A 20,526-nucleotide genomic window follows, 5' to 3' on the forward strand; every position below is an offset into this window, starting at 1 on the left:
TAGAAGTGTTTGTATTTTCCACCTCTTCAGATGAAAATAGTCCAGTCTTTCGTAGCTAAGTGGTACCTTCCACCCAGCCACCCCCTACTTGTTAAGGGAATTCCTGAACTTTATTATGCAGGTTGGGGTAATCAGTGGAGGGAAAACTTGAGAGACGGGTAAGCCTAGAAGATCCACGCCGGGGGGTGGAAAGTACTAGAGGTGATGAGAAAGCGGATCCCAAGGAAGCTGAGGCACAAAAAATGAGGGAAGGGCAGCAGGGGTGTGAGCTAGGGTTGGGAGGGATTTGGGTAGGGACCGGATAACGGGGTTGCAGAGAGGCAGTGGGACGATATTGGATATGAGAGAAAGAGTGAGAGGAAAGGGAAAAGCGAGTATCAGGATGTGTGTCTGTGGGCTGTGAATTGAATCACATTTGGCAACCTTTGAGAGGCACCATTAAGGATAGAAATTGCTTTTGGTGGCATTTTGGTTGCTATGTTTGTCTCCAGGAGTAGGGGGGCACATGGGGACTGGACAGCATGGGAAGTTGAGGTGGACTGTGGCTAGCGCACTTTGGCTGTCAATGTCCACTTCCCCTCCTTGTGGTAAGGCATCCCCAGTTTCCTCTGGGAACTGAGCCTCCTTCACTCAGTGATGCACAGGCTTCTCCCGGAACTGGTCCACCCCACGTCTAAGGCTGAGCATGTGACGCAGGCCTGGCCCATCATGGCACCCCATTCCCCTGACCGGGAGGAGTTTAGGGAAGGCGCATGTGTTCTTTTGTGGACCAGTGAGCTTCATGCCCAGGTTATTTGTTGGCAGGAGAGAAACACTCTTCTTTTACTACTGGATTTGAGTGTGAGAATGAAACCAAAGCACAGGTAGACAGGGCTGAAATAAGGAGAGGTCCCAGGTCCCAGTGATATTGTTTGAGCCCCTACACCGATCCCACCTCAACTGGCCCTTGCTTTTTCATTACGTGAATCAATACACACCCTTTATTTTTGCTTATGCCAGTGTGAGCTGGGTTTTTGGCCACTTGGAATTGAAAGAGTTCTAAATTATGTAACATTCGACTTGTGTTACATTTGATTCAGGCCTATCTCCACGACTAAACTTCATAAAGACAGGGTCTGTGTCTTTTTGTTGTTGTTGCTGTTGTCTACTCTATTCCTACCACTTTGTACAGTATGTGGAATATTTGTTGCGTAAACCATTAAGTGCATCCTGTATAAACAGATTGTTTTGTGACTGGTTATTGTGTGTTTCCCTGCTAGATTTTAAACTGTTTGAGGGCTTTTTGTTTTTTGTTTGTTTCGCTTGTCTTGAGCTCCCAGCCTGATGCACAAGGCTTGGAATATATTAGGTGCTTCTTGAATGTTGGCAGAATGAATGAACAAGTACAAGAAAAAAATACGAAGTCAAATCAGAGCAAGGCCCATCATGAAAAGGTCAGTTTACTCGGTTTTTATAAATTGATTTCCCAGATATATATATTGAATGCCTATGAAGTGAAACCTTGATTCTTATGACAGATTTGGAAAACTAGGAATGAATCAGTCATAACTACTATTCTTTCTTCTCCACTATTTTATGCCATCAAAAGAAATGATGACTTTTGTCTTACTAGACTGTTATGCTTCTTTGACCTAAGAAGGCCTAAGCATGTGTATAAGACTTAAAGAAGGAAAAAGGAGGGTTAACATATCATTTTCATGTAGTTTATACATTTGCAGTATCTGGAGGAAAACAATTGGTCACTATGGTAGTTACAATATTAAAAATTAAGGCAAAAATTCAAGCTACATGAACTATATTTCTAGATCGTTCTAAATTCTAACTAATAAAAGACATAGACATAAATATCCACTAAAGACCCTAGAATGCCCACAAGTGATTCCAGTCCCCACTCATGGACCCATACAAGCAATGACTGTAGCCTGAGAACAGGAGGAAAACTTTTTCATCATTTCCTCTCCCTGTTTAAGTATATGATTCACCAAAGAAAACGGAATTTTCTGGAAAAAACCTGGATGGTGTGAGTTCCCTAAACCATCTTTTGTGCTGGGGAGAAAAGGCTGAAATTCCAGGAAAATGGGTTTTGCCTGGGCATCTTTTTGTCAGGGCAGTGCTGGTGAGCCAGCTCCTGATATGAGTGAAAACTTGCCTTTCCCCAGCAAGACCAAACCCAAACCTCAGAAACAAAAAACAATAGAGAACAAAACTTTGCTAGTTCGTGATAGTTTTCTCTCATCTGTTCCTCCTTTTTTTCCCCTTGTTAAGTGAAATGACCCATTTAAATTCACACAGTTGAGCATGTCATGCATAAGAATCTCAGATTTCTTAGGTTGATTTTATCAACTAATTAATGCACGATGTTCTTGGAGATCACAGGAGTCTACTCGCATTTTAATGAGCTCTAGAGAACAGAAAAAGTTTTAAAACAAGAACTTCAGTCTTAATGAACTCATGGTTAGAAAACATGTCTGAAAGAAACAATATTCATTTTGTGGTGAATTAACAAGGCGAAAGGATTGAACTCGGAAAGAAGGAAACGTTTCCTTCTTTATGTTGACTTCTAGAGTGAGGACTGAGAATTCATACAACATGGCAAGAAGTAAGTGCTTCTTTGACATCAGGACAAGAGAAATGTGTGACTTTCAGCTACCACCCAGCTTGACTCTTTCCTCCACAGGAAACAATTATGAACCTGTAAAGTAACTTTTTTTTAGAGAGTTGAAAAAGTATTTGCTGGATAACAGGAAAAATATATTGAGATTAGATCAATAGCACACTGATGTTGTGGTTATTCTGCTATGGTATTTATATATCTGCTCTATAGAATCCTTCTTCATAAGCGTATTTACTATAATAGGATTTTATTTGTACTATTAAACTGAGTATAAATCATTTTAATATTACTTTATGTATTTCCTAAATAGCTAGTATACTATGAGTACATAGTAATTGTTTGTACCACATATCTCATAGGTGCTCATTAAGTACTGAAGTAAAAGGATAAAATGTTGATTTGTTTTAGCAAGTGTTTTTTAGTTATTTATTTATTTTCCTTGAAGTATACTTGATGTACAATCTTGTGTTAGTTTCAGGTATACAGCAAAGTGATTCAGTTATACATACATATTCATATGAATATTCGTATTCTTTTTCAGATTATTTTCCTTTAGAGGTTATTACAAAATATTGAGTATAGTTCCTTGTGCTGCACAGTAGGTCCTTGTTTGTTGTCTATTTTATATATGGTAGTGTGTATATGTTAACCCCAAACTCCTAATTTATCCCTCCCCCTCTTCCCCCTCTGGTAACCATAAATTGGTTTTATGCATCTGTGGGTCTATTTCTGTTTTGTAAATAAGTTCAATTGTATTTTCGTTTTTTTTAGATTCCACATATAAGTGATATCATATGGTATTCATCTTTCTCTTTCTGACTTTCTTTACTTAGTATGATAATCTCTGGGTCTTTCCATGTTTTTGCAAATGGCATTATTTCGTTCTCTTTTTATGGCTGAGTAGTATTCCATTGCATATATTGGGTTGGCCAAAGTTTGTTCAGGATTTTCCGTAACATCTTATGAACGAACTTTAGGCCAACCCAATATATACCACATTTTCTTTATCCATTCATCTGTTGATGGACTTTTAGGTTGCTTCCATGTCTTGGCTATTGTAAATAGTTGTTTTAGCAAGTATTAATAATTTCTCTAAATTTTTATCTGGCTTTTTTGGTAAGGGTAACCTGATGTGATTTAATGTGTTTATCCCTTCCCAGTGACGTACATGGAGATCCCACAGATGTCTGGAACATATTTAACAGCCTTCTTAACATTACATTTAAACACTTATTAACTTACATATAATTTTAATAGCCTTTGATGACAAAGTTAGCTCATGGTTCTTCCCATGCTTTATACATAGGAAAAATTGTTTCTATATGTGTCATTTTCTCAGGGTGAGTTTTGCAAATTAAAGCCACTAAGTTTTAGGGGGACACATCATACAGCAATAGATAACTGGAACAACATAGAATGCAGTCCTCTTCACTTCCCTAGGTCATCTTTTGTGGTGTGAGAATTCACAGCATTCTCTATCTTGAGGGAGGTTTCTCCCTGATCACATAGCATCAAACCTTGGAAAGACAAGTCACACTGGACTGCCAATTCCATAGCAAAGAGTGATCATCTTATCTCTCAGGGCAATCAAGACTGTTGGGAAAACTAGAAAAGCCTGACAAAATTAGAGGAATGCTTAAAAAAAACTAGCATATAGAAAAAACTAGTTAAAAACAATATGAAAAATAGAGTATCATTTTTGGTGTAATTTTTTTGGGGGGGTACATAACTGTGCTCATTGACAGCATATATTTTGGTCTGTCTTTTTTTTGCTGTTGTTTGTTTGTTTTTTCATGCTATACCCTCAAAGCCTAGAATAGTGCCTGGCACAAAGGCTCAATAAAAATATGTTGAATGAATAAATGAATGTAAACACATCTGGCAGAATGAGAGCCAAAACTTACTTCTGACAGGTAGAATTCTGTGTGGTTTTTCTTTTTTGTTTCTTCTTTGTTTTTCCTAAATTTGCTACCACAATCATGGATTGCTTGTAAAAGATCATGGTGTTTTATTTTAGAATAATAAAAGCTTTCAAATACCTACATATAAACGTATATTTAAATATTTATGTAAGCAAAATTCCTCTGAGAAAAAAAATGATTCATTATTTTTAAAAAATCTCAAGAGAAGGCTTTGCATTGTGTGGGCAGGACCAGTAATAAATGCAGACTTTTTTAGTTACTATATGGGTGCTTTACAAGGTATCACTGAAACACAGATTTCTGTCAAGAATTGAATAAGTTATTCCACTTATTTTACTGTCTTATTATGATCTCTTTATTTAGCTCAGCTGGGACTCCTTTTGTCTGCCAATTTAAAAGCATTGGATCAGTACCTTATGCCAAAAAAGGCCCTGAAAGTTTCTTTCCACTACAATTGTTCAGATTTAGTATGGAAAATACATTTCAGTTTGCTGGCCAAGTCTGATTGACTGTACTGGTGATTACCTACTATGCTGTGTGGAGAAGGATCCTAAGGTTATGATTATGCCTGGTTGACTAACAATGTCTGCCATGGATCAGTATAGAGAAGAAGGGGTCTGGTTGCCTTGTGAGTGAACAACTTGGTCAGTTACTGTTATGGTAATCATCTTGTAGCAGGACCTACTTCTTACAAACTCTTGGTCCTAATTAGCTTCTCAGGGTGAGTTCAAAATGTTATAGGCAGAATAATGTCCCCCAAAGAGGTCTACATCCTAATCCTGGGAATTGGGATAACAGTCAGTTTTGACTGAGCTGAGAGATAAGATGATCACTGCTTGCACCCTACCTGGCAATCTAGTTGGACTTCTCTCCACATAGTGTGTTGCTGTGTGAATATGTTATGTCACATGGCAAAGGGGAATTAGGGAGCAGATGGAATAAATTGCTAATCAGCTAGCCTTAAAAGAGGGAGTGGCTCTAGGATTATCCAGGTGGGCCCATTTTAATCACAAGCGTTCTTCAAAATGGAAGAGAGGCAGGAGAGACAGAGTCAGAGGGAGCTCTGGCTCTGGAAACGAGAACCAGAGAGTTGGCAGCATGAAGAAATTGTCAGCTTTGAAGATGCAGAAAGGGAGCCGAGAGCGAAGGAAAGCGGATTGAAGAAACTGGAAAAGGCAAGGTAAAGGATGCTCCCCTTGAGCCCCCAGAAATTAATGCACCCTGCCAGCACCTTGCTCTTAGCCCAGTGGGATCCATGTCCTATTTCTAACTGTAGGGAAGAAAAAATAATTTTCCCTCTATCTTAGAGCTCTTGCCTGAGACCTCCTGCATTAACAGGAGAAAATACCTCCTGTATTAACAGGAGACATTAACAGGAGAAAAACAAGCAGAAGTTTATTAATGTGTATACCTCAGGTATACACGGGAGATACCCAGGAAAATGAGTAACTCATAGAGGTAGCTTTACAATTCAGGATTAAATACCATCTTAATAGGGAAATGAGAAGGGGGGTGTATACCTCCTAGGGGAGAGCAAAGGATTCTTATGAAAGATGAAAGGGCCTTTGGAAGTACAGATGGAAGATAGGACATTTTGTGACAAAGTTTGTCTGGGTATGATGTCAGCCGCTAGTCTCTTCCCTGTTTGAGGAAACCCCTGGGGAGGGGATTTATGACAACTGAGTTCCTTTTGGAGGTTCTGTCTTTAGGCAGAGAAGGGGAGTTCAGAGAAAGGCTCTCAGCATTTGTCGTTTTTCATGTGCCTACAGCTCAAAATAACCAGTATGCCAAAGTGGCATATTTGGGGGAGGCATACTGTTACCTTTCACAACATACAGAACTGTAAGATAATGAATTTGTGTTGCGTAAGCCACCAAGTTTGTGGTAATTTGTTACAGCTGCAATGAAAACGTAATACACAAAATATAGGTTAGCCTACCTTTGAAAAGGAAAATGCCGTTCTACAGTCCTCTCCCCAACTCCTGACTCATTGGTTTTCTGGATATGACTTGACAATTCATGGCCAGTTTCTTCTAACAATGTTAGGGTCAAATATCTCAAGTTAATATGTTGTTTTCAATTGTGTGGGAAGCAAGCAGGCTTTATCATTGCTGATAAATGATGTGTTTAATATCCCTTTCTTTCAAATAATTCAAAGTCATTGAACAATACAAAATCATTTGAAATTGCTGTGTTTTGTAATGTAAAGGAGGAGAGATTAATATTAGCTAGAATTATTGGCGATGGCTTTGAGGAACAACTAAAATCACTAGTATTGAATTTTTTTTTTTTTTTTTTTTTTTTTTGCGGTACGCGGGCCTCTCACAGCTGTGGCCTCTCCCGTTGCTGAGCACAGGCTCCGGACGCGCAGGCTCAGCGGCCATGGCTCATGGGCACAGCCGCTCCGCGGCATGTGGGATCCTTCCGGACCGGGGCACGAACCCGTGTCCCCTGCATCGGCAGGCGGACTCTCAACCAGTGCGCCACCAGGGAAGCCCACTAGTATTGAATTTTTAAAAATACTTACCATTTATTAAGTACCAACTATTGCTTCATATACATGATCTCATTTAATCTTTAGAACAACCCTCAAAGGGAGAAATTATTGTCTCCATTTTACAAATGTGGATATTGAGGCTCAGTTCAGGAATTAACTTGTCAGACTCTCAGTAGGACTGTGGAAGTTCCCTTGATAGATCAGATATTTTCTTCTGGGGTAAAAAGCCGTGCCCTCTAGCCTGCTATTTTCTCAAATTCTGAGCTTAATGACATGATGCACCTTTTGGAGGAGTTACCTGCTGACCCTCTCCCTCCAGCTATGGGGATATACAGATGATTCTCCTTACTTTCAAGAACGAAGATTGACTTTACGAGGCAATAGCACTAATATTTAATTATAGCCAAAGCAATATCTGCAGCAATAATTCTAAAAATTTCCCACATTTTAGAAGCATCTGTAGAACTTTTTCTTTTTTAATATCTTTATTGGAGTATAATTGCTTTACAATGGTGTGTTAATTTCTGCTGTATAACAAAGTGAATCAGCTATACATATACATATATCCCCATATCCCCTCCCTCTTGCGTCTCCCTCCCACCCTTCCTATCCTACCCCACTAGGTGGACACGAAGCACCGAGCTGATCTCCCTGTGCTACGTGGCTGCTTCCCACTAGCTATCTATTTTACATTTGGTAGTGTATATATGTCCATGCTACTCTCTCACTTCGTCCCAGCTTACCCTTCTCCCTCCCCATGTCCTCAAGTCCATTCTCTGCATCTGCATCTTTATTCCTGTCCTACCCCTAGGTTCTTCAGAACATTTTTTTTTTTAAGATTCCATATATATGTGTTAGCATATGGTATTTGTTTTTCTCCTTCTGACTTACTTCACTCTGTATGATAGATTCTAGGTCCATCCACCTCACTACAAACAACTCAATTTCATTTCTTTTTATGGCTAAGTAGTACCCATTGTATATATGTGCCACTTCACTCTGTATGACAGATTCTAGGTCCATCCACCTCACTACAAATATCTCAATTTCGTTTCTTTTTATGGCTAATATTCCATTATATATATGTGCCACATCTTCTTTGTCCATTCATCTGTTGATGGGCACTTAGGTTGCTTCCTTGTCCTGGCTATTGTAAATAGAGCTGCAGTGAACATTGTGGTACATGACTCTTTTTGAATTATAGTTTTCTCAGGGTATATGCACAGTAGTGGGATTTCTGGGTCATATGGTAGTTCTATTTTTAGTTTTTTGAGGATCCTCCATACTGTTCTCCATAGTGGCTCTATCAGATTACATTCCCACCAACAGGGCAAGAGGGTTCCCTTTTCTCCACACCCTCTCCAGCATTTATGGTTTGTAGATTTTTTGATGATGGCCATTCTGACTGATGTGAGGTGATACCTAATTGTAGTTTTGATTTGCTTTTCTCTAATGATTAGTGATGCTGAGCATCCTTTCATGTGTTTGTTGGCAATCTGTATATCTTCTTCAGAGAAATGTCTATTTAGGTCTTCTGCCCATTTTGGGATTGGGTGGTTTGTATTTTCCATATTGAGCTGCATGAGCTGCTTGTATATTTTGGAGATTAATTCTTTGTCAGTTGCTTCATTTGCAAATATTTTCTCCCATTCTGAGGGTTCTCTTTTCATTTTGTTTATGGTTTCCTTTGCTGTGTAAAAGCTTTTAAGTTTCATTAGGTCCCATATGTTTATTTTTGTTTTTATTTCCATTTCTCTGGGAGGTGGGTCAAAAAGGATCTTGCTGTGATTTATGTCATAGAATGTTCTGCCTGTGTTTTCCTCTAAGAGTTTTATAGTGTCTGGCCTTACATTTAAGGTCTTTAATCCATTTTGAGTTTAATTTTGTGTATGGTGTTAAGGAGTGTTCTAATTTCACTCTTTTACATGTAGCTGTCCAGTGTTCCTAGCACACTTATGGAAGAGGCTGTCTTTTCTCCATTGTATATTCTTGCCTTCTTTATCAAAGATAATGTGACCATATGTGTGTGGGTTTATCTCTGGGCTTTCTATCCTGTTCCATTGATCTATGTTTCTGTTTTTGTGTCAATACCATACTGTCTTGATTACTGTAGCTTTGTAGTATAGTCTGAAGCCAGGGAGCCTGATTCCTCCTGCTCCGTTTTTCTGTCTCAGGATTACTTTGGCTATTCGGGGTCCTTGTTGCTTCCATACAAATTGTGGAAGTTTTTGTTCTAGTTCTGTGAAAAATGCCATTGGTAGTTTGATAAGGATTGCATTGAATCTGTAGATTGCTTTGGGTAGTATAGTCATTTTCACAATGTTGATTCTTCCAATCCAAGAATCATGATGATCTGTTTGTATCATCTTTAATTTCTTTCATCAGTGTCTTATAGTGTTCTGCATACAGGTCTTTTGTCTCCTTAGGTAGGTTTATTCCTAGGTATTTTATTCTTTTTGTTGCAATGGTAAATAGAAGTATTTCCTTAATTTCTCTTTCAGGTTTTCCATCATTAGTGTGTAGGAATTCAAGAGATTTCTGTGTATTAATTTTGTATCCTGCTACTTTACCAAGTTCATTGATTAGCTCTAGTAGTTTTCTGGTAGAGTCTTTAGCATTCTCTATGTATAGTATCATGTCATCTGCAAACAGTGACAGTTTTACTTCTTCTTTTCCGATTTGGATTCCGTTTATTTCTTCTCTGATTGCTGTGACTAAAACTTCCAAAACTATGTTGAATTATAGTGGTGAGAGTGGGCAACCTTGTCTTGTTCCTGATCTTAGTGGAAATGGATTCAGTTTTTCACCATTGAGAATGATGTTAGCTGTGGGTTTGTCATATATGGCCTTTATTACGTTGAGGTAAGTTCCCTCTATGCCTACTTTCTGCAGAGTTCTTTTCATAAATTGGTGTTGAATTTTGTCAAAAGTTTTTTTCTGCATCTATTGAGATGATCTTATGGTTTTTATCCTTCAGTTTGTTAATATGGTGTATCACATTGATTGATTTGCATATATTGAAGAATCCTTGCATTCCTGGAATAAACCCCACTTGATCATGGTGTATGATCCTTTTAATGTGCTGTTGGATTCTGTTTGCTAGTATGTTGTCGAGGATTTTTGCATCTATGTTCATCAGTGTTATTGGCCTGTAATTTTCTTTCTTTGTGACATCTTTGTGTGGTTTTGGTATCAGGGTGATGGTGGCCTCGTAGAATGAGTTTGGGAGTGTTCCTCCCTCTGCTGTATTTTGGAAGAGTTTGAGAAGGGTAGGTGTTAGCTGTTCTCTAAATGTTTGATAGAATTGGCCTGTGAAGGCATCTGGTCCTGGGCTTTTGTTTGTTGGAAGATTTTTAATCACAGTCTCAACTTCAGTGCTTGTGATTGGTCTGTTTATATTTTCTATTTCTTCCTGTTTCAGTTTAGGAAGGTTGTGCTTTTCTAAGAATTTGTCCATTTCTTCCAGGTTGTCCATTTTATTGGCATAGTGTTGCTTGTAGTAATCTCTCATGATCCTTTGCATTTCTGCAGTGTCAGTTGTTACTTCTCCTTTTTCATTTCTAATTCTATTGATTTGAGTCTTCTCTCTTTTTTTCTTGATGAATCTGGCTAATGGTTTATCAATTTTGTTTATTTTCTCAAAGAAGATAGTTTAGTTTTATTGATCTTTGCTCTTGTTTTCCTTCATTTCTTTTTCATTTATTTCTGATCTTATCTTTATGATTTCTTTCCTTCTGCTAACTTTGGGTGGTTTTTGTTCTTCTTTCTCTAATTGCTTTAGGTGTAAGTTTAGGTCGTTTATTTGAGATGTTTCTTGTTTCTTGAGGTAGGATGTTATTGCTATAAACGTCCCTCTTAGAACTGCTTTTGCTGCATCCCGTAGGTTTTGGGTCGTCTTGTTTTCATTGTCATTTGTTTCTACGTATTTTTTTATTTCCCTTTGATTACTTCATCTGATCTGTTGGTTCTTTAGTATTGTTTAGCCTCCATGTGTCTGTATTTTTTACTGATATTTCCCTGTAATTGATATCTAGTCTCACAGTGTTGTGGTCAGAAAAGATGCTTGATACAATTTCCATTTATTAAATTTATCAAGGCTTGATTTGTGACACAAGATATGATCTATCCTGCAGAGTGTTGCATAAGCACTTGAGAAGAAAATGTAATCTGCTGTTTTTGGATGGAATGTCCTATAAATATCAATTAAGTCCATCTTGTTTAATGTATCATTTAAAGCTTGTGTCCTTATTTATTTTCATTTTGGATGATCTGTCCATTGGTGAAAGTGGGGTGTTAAAGTCCCCTACTATGATTGTGTTACTGTTGATTTCCCCTTTTATGGCTGTTAGCATTTGCCTTATGTATTGAGGTGCTCCTATTTTGGGTGCATAAATATTTATAACAGTTATATCTTTTTCTTGGATTGATCCCTTGATCATTATATAGTGTCCTTCTTTGTCTCTTGTAATAGTCTTCATTTTAAAGTCTGTTTTGTCTAATATGAGAATTGCTACTCCAGCTTTCTTTTGATTTCCATCTGCATGGAATATCTTTTTCCATCTCCTCACTTTCAGTCTGTATGTGTCCCTAGGTCTCAAGTGGGTGTCTTGTAGACAGCATATATCTATATGTATGTTATCTATATGTTATCTGTATGTATGTTCCTATTACCATTTTCTTAATTGTTTTGGGTTTGTTATCGGAGGTCTTTTCCTTCTCATATATTTTCTGCCTAGAGAAGTTCCTTTAGCATTTGTTGTAGAGCTGGTTTGGTGGTGCTGAATTCTCTTAGCTTTTGCTTCTTTGTAAAGGTTTTAATTTCTCCATCAAATCTGAATGAGATCCTTGCTGGGTTGAGTAATCTTGGCTGTAGGTTTGTCCCTTTCATCACTTTAAATATGTCCTGCCACTCCATTCTGGCTTGCAGAGTTTCTGCTGAAAGATCAGCTCTTAACCTTATGGGGATTCCCTTGTATGTTAATTGTTGCTTTTCCCTTGCTGCTTTTAATATTTTTCTGTGTATTCAATTTTTGATAGTTTGATTAATCTTTGTCTTGGCATGTTTCTCCTTGGATTTATCCTGTATGTGACTCTCTGTGCTTCCTGGACTTGATTGACTATTTTCTTTCCCATATTAGGGAATTTTTCAACTATAATCTCTTCAAATATTTTCTCAGTCCCTTTTTTTTTTTTTTTCTCTTCTTGTTCTGGGACCCGTATCATTTGAATGTTGGTGCATTTAATGTTGTTCCAGAGGTCTTTGAGACTGTCCTCAATTCTTTTCATTCTTTTTTCTTTTTTCTGCTCTGCAGTAGTTCTTTCCACTATTTTATCTTCCAGGTCACTTATCCGTTTTTCTGCCTCAGTTATTCTGCTATAGATTTCTTCTAGAGTATTTTTAATTTCATTTATTGTGTTGTTCATCATTGTTTGTTTGCTCTTTAGTTTTTGTAGCTCCTTGTTAAACGTTTCTTGTATTTTCTCCATTCCATTTCCAAGATTTTTGATCATCTTTACTATCATTATTCTAAATTCTTTTTCAGGTAGCTTGCCTATTTCCTCTTCGTTTGTTTTGTCTGGTGGGTTTTTACCTTGCTCCTTCATCTGCTGTGTATTTCTCTGTCTTCTCATTTTGCTTCACTTACTGTGTTTGGGGTCTCCTTTTTGCAGGCCGTAGGTTCATAGTTCCTGTTGTTTTTGATGTCTGCCCTCAGTGACTAAGGTTGTTTCAGTGGTTTGTGTAGGCTTCCTGGTGGAGGGAACTGGTACCTGTGTTCTGGTGGATGAGGCTGTGTGTCTTGTCTTTCTGGTGGGCAGGACCGTGTCTGGTGGTATGTTTTGGGGTGTCTGTGACCTTATTATGATTTTAGGCAGCCTCTCTGCTAATGGATGGAGTTGTGTTTCTGTCTTGCTAGTTGTTTGGCATAGGGTGTCTACCACTGTAGCTTGCTGGTCGTTGAGTGGAGCTGGGTCTTGGTGTTGAGATGGAGATCTCTGGGAGAGTTTTTGTCATTTGATATTACGTGGGGTCGGGAGGCCTCTGGTGGACCAGTGTCCTGAGCTCAGCTCTCCCACCTCAGAGGCTCAGGTCTGATACCTGGCCAGAGCACCAAGATCCCATCAGCCACATGGCTCAGAAGAAAAGGGAGAAATAAAAGAGGAGCAAAAGAAAAAATAAAATCATTAAAATAGAAAAAAATTATTAAAAAAATAAAAAGTAATAGAAAGAAAGAAGAGAGCAACCAAACAAAAAGACAAATCCACCAATGATAACATGCGCTAAAAACTATACTAAAAAAAAAAACAGGACCCTAGGATAAATGATAAAAGCAAAGCTGTACAGACAAACTCACACAAAGAAGCACACACATACACACTCACAAAAAGGGAAAAAGGAAAAACATATATATATGAAGAAAGCAATGAAATCAATAAACAAATCTACCAATGATGAGCTCTAAATACTAAACTAAGATAAACATAAAACCAGAAACAAATTAGATGCAGAAAGCAAACCCCAAGTGTATAGTTGCTCTCAAAGTCCACTACCTCAATTTGGGATGATTCGTTGTCTATTCAGGTATTCCACAGATGCAGGGCACATCAAGTTGATCATGGAGATTTAGTCCGCTGCTCCTGAGGCTGCTGGGAGAAATTTCCCTTTCTCTTCTTTGTTCGCACAGCTCCTGGGGTTCAGCTTTGGATTTGGCCCCGCCTCTGCGTGTAGGTCGCCTGAGGGCGTCTGTTCTCTGCCCAGACAGGACGGGGTTAAAGGAGCGACTGATTAGGGGGCTCTGGCTCACTCAAGCTAGGGGGAGGGAGGGGTATGGAATGCGGGGCGAGCCTGCGGCGGCAGAGGCTGGCTTGACATTGCGACAGCCTGAGACACACCTTGTGTTCTCCCAGGGAAGTTGTCCCTGGATCACGGGACCCTGGCAGTGGCGGGCTACACAGGGTCCCAGGAGGGTAGGTGTGGCTAGTGACCTGTGCTTGCACACAGGCTTCTTGGTGGCAGCAGCAGCAGCCTTAGCATCTTAGGCTCTGGTGACTGCGCTGATAGCTGCGTCTAGCGCCTGTCCCTGGAGCTCGTTTAGGCGGTGCTCTGAATCCCCTCTCCTCGTGCACCCTGAAACAATGGTTTCTTACCTCTTAGGCAGTTCTAGACTTTTTCCCGGACTCCCTCCCGGCTAGCTGTGGCACACTAGCCCCCTTCAGGCTGTGTTCACACAGCCAACCCCAGTCCTTTCTCTGGGATCCAATATCTGAAGCCCGAGCCTCGGCTCCCAGCCCCCGCCGGCAGGTGAGCAGACAAGCCTCTCGGGCTGGTGAGTGCTGGTCGGCACTGATCCTCTGTGCGGGAATCTCTCCGCTTTGCCCTCTGCACCCCTGTTGCTGCGCTCTCCTCCGCGGCTCTGAAGCTTTCCCCCTCCGCCACCCGCAGTTTCCGCCCGCGAAGGGGCTTCCTATTGTGTGGAAACTTCCCCTCCTTCACAGCTGCCTCCCAGAGGTGCAGGTCCTGTGCCTATTCTTTGTGTCTGTTTTGTCTTTTTCTTTTGCCCTACCCAGGTATGTGGGGAGTTTCTTGCCTTTGGGGAAGTCTCAGGTCTTCCGCCAGCGTTCAGTAGGTGTTCTGTAGGAGTTGTTCCACATGTAGATGTAGTTCTGATGTATTTGTGGGGAGGAAGGTGTTCTCCACTTCTTACTCCTCCGCCATCTTGAAGGCGCCTATCTGGAGAACTTTTAAAAATCCCAGTGTCCAGGGCACGCTGCACACCAATTAAATCCTAAACTCTTATAGTGGATTTAGACAGACATCAGTATTTTTTTTTTTTTAAAGCTTCCAAGGTGATTCTGAGTTTAGGAGCTCCTTGATCTGCATCCAGGGACATCATTTGTGGTAGTGATAGCCCCAGCCTGTAATACTCAATTACACAAGCACATCTTTTAAAAAACTAGTTTATTATACACTATCACTATAAAATTAGTTCCTCAAGGTTAGAAGCCTAATGAGATCAGGTTCTCTTAACTACAGATTAATTTTAATGGATTTTGGACTTCTGAGTTTGTTGGTGAAATTTCCTAATGTTTTTCTTAGTATACATTTTTTCCATTCACAATTCTAATGCCTTTGCTATTTGTACCTTCTCTATTTATTATCTCTGAGACGTGTTTGTCTGTCTTTCTAGTCTTTTACTATTAAGGTGGTCATATTATATTGACATTAAGACAAATACTCGGAAGCAGGAAAACCTTTTAAAATGTAGTGTAAATAAAGGAAATCCAAACAAAGACACTACTGCCCTTGTGGTCTGGGGTAGAAAACTCAAGTGTCATTGGGCCAGGCAAGAGATCTAAATAAATAAAATGGAGTCGGGTTTTTAAAGAGAGAGTGGGAAAGAGGGCGAGAAAACAAGGGAGGGAGGGAGAGAAAGGGGGAGAGAGAACAGCAAAGGGGGGGAGAGAACAGCAAAGGGGGGGAGAGAATGCCCCCACTCCAGAAAAGGAGAGAGAGAAGGGGGGTGGGCAGGGAGAAGTGGGGGAAATGGGAGGGAGATCAGAGGGCGGGGGAGAGAGAACAGAAAGAATATAGGGTGTCCATTGTTGCCAGCTCTTCCAATTTTTTGAGAAGCTAGAAATCAGGCCTTTTTAAGTGTCATATGTATATAAAATTTAATGTCTGCTCAAAAAAAGTTTAAAATGCTATGTTGAGGGACAGGGTGTAAAAGTGAGCAAAGGGTTGAGAACCCAGGAAAACCAAGTTTGTATCTATGTGAGGGGAACTGGTGAAATGTACTTAAAAGAGGTTTTGATAAGAATGGAGGAATTTTAGAGTTCCATTTTTATAAATACTTTTGTCTCTTGCTTTATTCTAGTTGTTATCTATCAAACTTAAAGCAGACGTTCCTTTTTTCTTCATTGCTTATTTGGAAGCACGTGTACACCAAATTCACTCGCTGACATCCTTACCGTCCCCCTTCCAATTTTCGTTTCCTTTGTGTCAGATGCTTTTAATTACATGTAATAATACACACTAGCTACAGCTGACTAGTTCCGAAGAGAGTTGAGATGAGTCAGTCACCTGTGATCCACGGTGGCTAGAAACATCGAGTCTTTTTTTTTAATTCATTAGCTGCTGACTTGCAAAAACGCAATTTCTCAGTGAATCTACTGCTGTTTTCCTTTCAGCTCCACCCTCTGTTCACTTCCCTGAGGTTTGTTAATGGTAAACCCTTAATTCCATGTAATAAAATTGATATTCAAAAAGGCCAGTTTATTTTAGCCTCTTGTGTTGTAAACATAGCAGCAGCTACCAAAGGTGAAAAGGAAGTGGTGATAATAGTTATCATTTTTAACATCCTGGAATTGGATAGCTGGTGGGGATAATAACAGAGCTGGGTGTGCAATTCTTTTTACTACGTGGGGTGGTGACTCGACCCAGGTCCCACAGCTGCTGGGGGAGGTGCTACATCCTCACCCACGTGTTCTGACGTCCCCCTACTGTGAAGCTCCTCATAGCTTTGCAGGTATTTCTATATTTGGTCCTTTTAACAGTACGGTGCAATGGGCGGGGTAGGGATTATTATCTCATTTTATAAATCGTTAAACTCGGTCTCCAATGTTCCAAAATATATTCAGGGTCAAATAACTAGAGGCCAGAGTTCTTCGTGATATTCAGGACCTTTTTAGAGGTTAAGAATGCCCAAGCCGGTTCTATTTCTTGGGACTCCCAATAACTTTAAAAATGGAGAAATGTCCAAACAGGATCACATTTATTTTAAATGTTTACATTTAACAAACCATTTTTTTAACATGACCCCCACCCCCAAAGATGACTATAAGTATAAGCTCACTTGGAGATAATGTCAAATGTCTACATTTCAGACTTTAGTGAGTATGAGGGCCAGGCTACCTTGTCCTTGTGGGTGACCCCTGACCTTGGTGGAGGGGGTTTTGAGCCCTGGTTCTTGGGTAAAGGAGGAGGAGGAGATGGGGAAGAGGATGGGGGAAGGGGAGGGAGAGGGACAGGGAAAGAGAGGGGGACAGAGGGGTGGACAGAGGGGGAGGGGAGACACACACACACACACACACACACACACACACTCTCTCTCTCTCTCTCTCTCTCTCTCTCTCTCTCTCTCTCTCTCTCTCTCTCTCTCTCTCTCTCTCTCTCTCTCTCTGCAGGAGCCAGAGAGCCAAAGACAGAGCCAGAGCCAGGCTGATAGTGTAGCACCTGCCCCAAAATAACACACCAAAAACTTTGGGTTTCCTTGGCAGCTCCATAATTTCTGTGCAGAAAGGGCAATGACAATGGCTGGAATCTTTGGCTTAAAGTTGTATTTGCAAAGTACTTTAAGATTGGGAACATTTATCAAAGTATGCAGATGTGAGTCGTGTAGGAAATGACATAGATGATCAGGTGGGGATGGAGGGGTTTGGGTAGGAAAGAGCAGATCCTTGGCAAGGATTCCTACAAGATCCTTGCCTCCCTCACCTGTTTCTGATTGTGTAGACTGAACCACCAGCCAAGGCCCTTCACAGAGAAGTGAATAAAATCTTAGCCCAGGCCTGGGAACCCTCCCTCCCCAAATATTTGTTAACAATTATTACATTCCAGGCTTTGGAGCTGAACAGGACCCAGAAGACCCTACTCAAGTGGGGCTTAGAGTCTAACAGGGAGAAAAAGCAACAAATAATGTAATTTGAGAAACAAATATGGTTAATTTGAGATAAGTAATCAGTGGTATGATGAAAATGAAAACAGGGCAATGAGATAAAGAGTAATTACCAGTATGTCAAACTAGTTTTTCACTCTAATAAAGCATTGGTTAGAGGGTCAAATTTTTATGAACTGCTCCAGGTAAAAAGTCAGCAGTCTCAATGATAGTAAAGAATGCCTGCTGTGATTGACAGACACCAGCATACAGATACATATCAGCACACTTGAGCACACAGATGCAAATGCATGAAGTGTTATTATGATGTAACGTGACCGACTAACAATAGAACAAAACCAGAACTCGCTCAGTCCTTTCAAGGAAGTTACCTGTACAACTATAGGTAAAGTTATACAAGTATTAACGCTGAAGCTGCCTTTGCTAAAGCAGTTTGAAAACTGACTTTTGTGATAACCTGTGATTGAAGACCTATGGCCCTTGCTTTTGAATAACCCCAATGATAGGAAAATGTCAGGCTTTAATGATACATTTGATTTTTGGCAGGAACCAAAACTCTTTGGGGGGGGGGTGCCAATTCTGGATAATACCATTTGGGTTTACAAATAAAATGTGAAAGAAATCTAAAAATGTTTTGAACTGGGGAAACGGAGAGTTGTCTATTTTGAAAAAAATAAGTGTGGCTATTTTGAGGGAGAAAACATTTTATTTGAATAAATATATTCCAATATATTTGCTATAAATCTGTTTCATGTATGCAATATAACACTTTGTTCATTTTTAAAATATATAGTTTTAAAATTGAAATATAGTTGACTTACAATGTTGTAAGTTTCAGGTGTATAGCAAAGTGATTCAGTTTTATATATATATATATATATATATATATATATATATATATATATACTCTTCAGATTCTTTTCCATTATAGGTTATAACAAAATTTTGAATATAGTTCCCTGTGCTATACAGTATGTCCTTGTTGTTTATCTATTTTATAAAATAGTAGTGTGTCTCTGTTAATCCCAAACTCCTAATTTATCCCTCCCTCCCCCCTGCAATATAACACTTAATTTTTGGCTAGACAGAGATTCCTGCTAACCAGGAGTTGGTTGCTTAGAGATTACCGGTTCATTAATTTTAGTTCCTTTTTGCATCATTTCTAACAAAGTCCACTAACGAGGATTCTGTCCTTTTATTATTGATTGTGGCCTTAAATGAAGGATTCTTTAGATTCCTCCCTACTCACCACCTCTGGCTTTTTCCAGATAAAATTCCAGAGCCTTGGATCATAGTGAAAACTGGTAGAAATATGTCTCCCTGTAAACATCCTCATCGTTTTCAAGACATTTCACCCTTTTAAAGCACCATGCAGTGGGCAGAGGAGAAATTATTATCCTATTTTACAAATGTTAAACTGAATCTTTGAAGATATAGAAATATATACAAGGCTACATAACTGTGTCGCAGAAACAGTTTCCACAGTTCCATTTAGATTCTATAGATCCTCTAGAGGGAAACTTTGCTAAAGACTGAAGACAGAAGTTGGGAAAGTTCATGTCTGATTTTAAAATTCAGGATATTTTTATCATGTTTATCACAATTTACCCAAATAACTTGAAGAGTTTTGTGTGTTTGTATTTCACTGTTTACGAAATCATGCAGCTATTTTTAAAAGATTTGGTATTTATTTTGGACTCTAATCCAGAGTTTGTTTACCACTGCAGTTTTCCATTGGTCAGCTACTTCTATGTTAGCTGTTTATCATGACCGTGTTCAGTTTAGGAGAGATTTGAGGAGGACAACTCAGTAATTATTGGTATCTTTGCTATTCAGCATTTGATAGATACTTTTTCAGGAATGCTTAAGGAGATAATACTACTGATGTTCACTTCACTGAAATTACAGTCTTTCTTAAATCATAGGAAAACCATTGGGGTTTTTTTGTTTTGTTTTTTGACATAAAACAGCTCTTCTAACTGCTGGAGTGTGTAATTTAAGGCTTTGACTACTACTTTTTATTTTTCAAAATCACTTTCACATATATGATCTCTATAATCCTATGAGTGGGAAGATTATCTTATCTACAATTCCTCCAGTTTTCAGATTAGGAAAAAGAGAGGCTACATTTGCCCTGTGTCATCTAGATAATTAGTGCCAGACCAAGAACCCTAACAAAGTCCCACTTTGCCTATCAACCAACTTTCTGCATGTTGACATAACAAAAGAGTGATGATTATGGCCAACCAGCTAGCATTTTAATATTTGAGGAAAATAACAGTCTGTATTCCTTCTGTGCCGGCTACCAGCTCCTTTCCATCTTGAGCCATATGGAAAATTTCCTTGAATCGTAGGACTTAGGAGCTCCTTTTTGATTTAAAACATTGGCTACTCTCTCATCAGAGTCCTCATTACTATAATATATATTCTGCCTCTTGGTTTATGTTGATATTTAATTTAACTCTCAAGTATGCCATTTCATCTGATTTTGTTTTGTTTTATGAATTTAACTCTAGTTTTGCCAATATAACAACGTGTTTTTAGGTAGGGACTCATGTGTTTTTCCACGTGCATTCTTGAATTCAACTACCAGTTCTGTTTCTTCTTCAAGGTGTTGAGTTTGGCTTCATAAGATGCATATTCAACGAAAGACTTTCTTTCCTCCCTCCTTCTCATCAGTTAGTCTTCTTCTCCTATGGGAAAGATAATCAGAAAGGACCACTGCCAGATGCTAGTCTCTGTCTACACGCCATACTTTTAATTTTCTTCATGGTGAAAGGATCTCCTTTTGTTTCAAATTAATGTTCAGGTTCAAATGGT

This window comes from Orcinus orca, chromosome 11 (assembly GCF_937001465.1).
Source record: "Orcinus orca chromosome 11, mOrcOrc1.1, whole genome shotgun sequence".
Lineage (NCBI taxonomy): Eukaryota > Metazoa > Chordata > Mammalia > Artiodactyla > Delphinidae > Orcinus > Orcinus orca.